Here is a 2,311-nt window from a genome sequence, read left to right as displayed (position 1 = left end):
GTGGAGGAAGATGACGGTGACGATTATGAGAACGCGACCCCATCCTACAAGGACCTTCCTCCCAAGCCAGGTAAGGGGACTTCCTGGAGGCCGGCTGTGTGCCCTGGGGGAACAGAGGGAGTAGAGTCGCCAGGGGCATTAACTGGGCATCGTAGGCAGGGACCATTCCATGAGGACTGGGCTTCTCCATCCCCCATCGCTGAGTCCAGAGTGAGGCCACCCTTAGTGGGGGGGTCCAGGGACACCACGGAGCTCTGCATGAAGTAGGAGGTGTCCTGGGCTGTGCCGTTTGACTGCCCCGTCTCCAACTCCAGCATGGCTCTCACGCGATCCTCAAACCCAACTCCAAGAGCAGGTCCATAGTCATCTTCAGGGCTGCCCCTTCCCCAATCACCCCCTCCCCATCTCCACATGCAGCCTCTTATCTGTTTCCACATCCAGCTTCATCACTACTTCATACCCCAACTACAAGCCAACCTTAGCGTCTTTCCCATTCCCCAACCAGCAATGACTCCATTTTTCATCCTAACTGTGCTCCAGATCACAACTCTGCTCCCATATCCGGGGTCTTGCTCTGTCACCTGGGTTGGAGCACAGTGGTGCAATCACAGCTCACTGCAGCCTGGAACTCCTGGGTTCAGGTGATCCTCCTGCCTCAGCCTGCCGAGTAGCTGGGACTACAGGTGCACGCCACCACGCCTGGCTAATTTTTCTATTTTTTTGTAGAGACGGGGTCTCACTTTGTTGTCCGGGCTGGTCTTAAACTCCTGACCTCAAGTGATCCTCCCACCTTGGCCTCCCAAAGAGCTAGGATTACAGGCATGAGCCACCGTGCCTGGCCCAACCCCATCTCCAACTCCATCTCCAGCCCTTTGCTGCAAGGCGAACTCTGTCTCCGCTTCCTCCCACTTCCTTTGATCTCATTCCCATGTTCAGACTCGCCCTAACCCTGCGCTTCCCTCCTCCAGGCTGGATTGCTCCGCCAAGGCCCCCAAGGGCAGGTGAGTTGGGGCTGGGGGTGCAGGAGACTGAGGGCTGGCTTTGCCCTGCTCTGGGCCTGAGCAACCCTTCCTCCCCCTTCAGAAAAGAAAGCGGAGAACCCCCCACTTCCTTGCAAGGCCCCGAAGACAACAGGTGAGAGCCTACAGCTGGGATCTTCCCGCTCACCTGGCCGAAGCCTTACTGAGAATGACCAATGTCTTTCTGATCCCTTCCAGGCCTGGACCTGCCCCCCGTCACCTGCGTATCTCCTCAACCAGGTGAGCAGTGGGAAGATCCTTCAGGAAGCCCAGGAGGGGACATTTGGAGGTTTCCTTCCAGCTGCCTAATTCTGAGCAGAGAATAAAGGCAGAGGTTGTTGATCTCGGAAGACCGAGTTCTTAGGCACCTTCTGAATAAACCTCTCTCCCCCTTTCTCCCAGGGGTCGACCTGCAGCCTCCTCCATTTCAGCCGTCTCCAGCTGGTAAGTCCTCGTCCCCCTCAGGTTTCGCCTGTCTCCCCTCTGACAGCGGCCAGTGTATCTGATTTAGACCACAGCTCTGGAGGGAAACCCTGAGTCAGAGAAACTTCTTTAAGAAGCTGCCCCAAGGCTGGGCATGGAGGCTCAAGCCTCTAATGCCAGTGCTATGGGAGGCCAAGGCAGGAGGATCATTTGAGGCCAGGAGTCCAAGACCAGCTGGGGCAATGTAGCAAGACCCCATCTGTACAATAAATAAAGCAAAAAAAAAAAATTAGCAAGGTGTCTGTAGGCCCAGCTACTCGGGAGGCTGAGGCAGGAGGATGGCTTGAGCCCAGGAGTTTGAGGCTTCAGTGAGCTATGATGATGCTACTGCACTGCAGCCTGGGTGACAGAAAAAAACACTGTCTCTTTAGAAAAAAAAAACTACAGAAAAAGGAAGCTACTCCTCCCAGAGTCAAGGCCAGATCCCCCCAGGGACCCAGGGTGCCTCCTGGGTAATCTTCAGACCCTCCTCTTGCTTGCATAAGACGTGGGAAATGTTCTTTGCCCTGGGAGCAAGGGTCCAGAGGCTTCCTTGAATGAGGAGCAGCTTGGTCAGGGGCTTCTGGAGAGTAGAAGATGATACATCATAGACATTAAGCACAGATCTGGGTCCAAGTCATGCAACACCTCACCAAACCTCCGTCTACTTACTTATAAAATGGGAATAATTCTGGTTGGGCGTGGTGGCTCACAACTCTAATCCCAGCACTTTTGGAGGCCGAGGCAGGAGGATCATTTGAGGCCAGGAGTTTAAGACAAGCCTGGGCAACACAGCAAGATCCCATCTCTAAAAAAAAAAAATCACAGTA

The 2,311-nt window shown here is 54.6% G+C and overlaps 1 protein-coding gene across 1 annotated transcript in view; it reads left to right on the top strand.

Moving 5' to 3' along the window:
* CLEC17A (C-type lectin domain family 17, member A) overlaps window positions 1-2,311 on the top strand; it is a 34,277-nt gene that overhangs the window by 8,548 nt on the left and 23,418 nt on the right. The gene's annotated exons all lie outside the window — the stretch shown is intronic.

The sequence above is a fragment of the Propithecus coquereli genome, unplaced genomic scaffold, assembly GCF_000956105.1.
Source record: "Propithecus coquereli isolate 6110/MARCELLA unplaced genomic scaffold, Pcoq_1.0 Scaffold185, whole genome shotgun sequence".
Classification (NCBI taxonomy): domain Eukaryota; kingdom Metazoa; phylum Chordata; class Mammalia; order Primates; family Indriidae; genus Propithecus; species Propithecus coquereli.
Note: the sequence above shows the minus strand (reverse complement) of the source record. Positions and strands in the feature narration are given on the sequence as shown.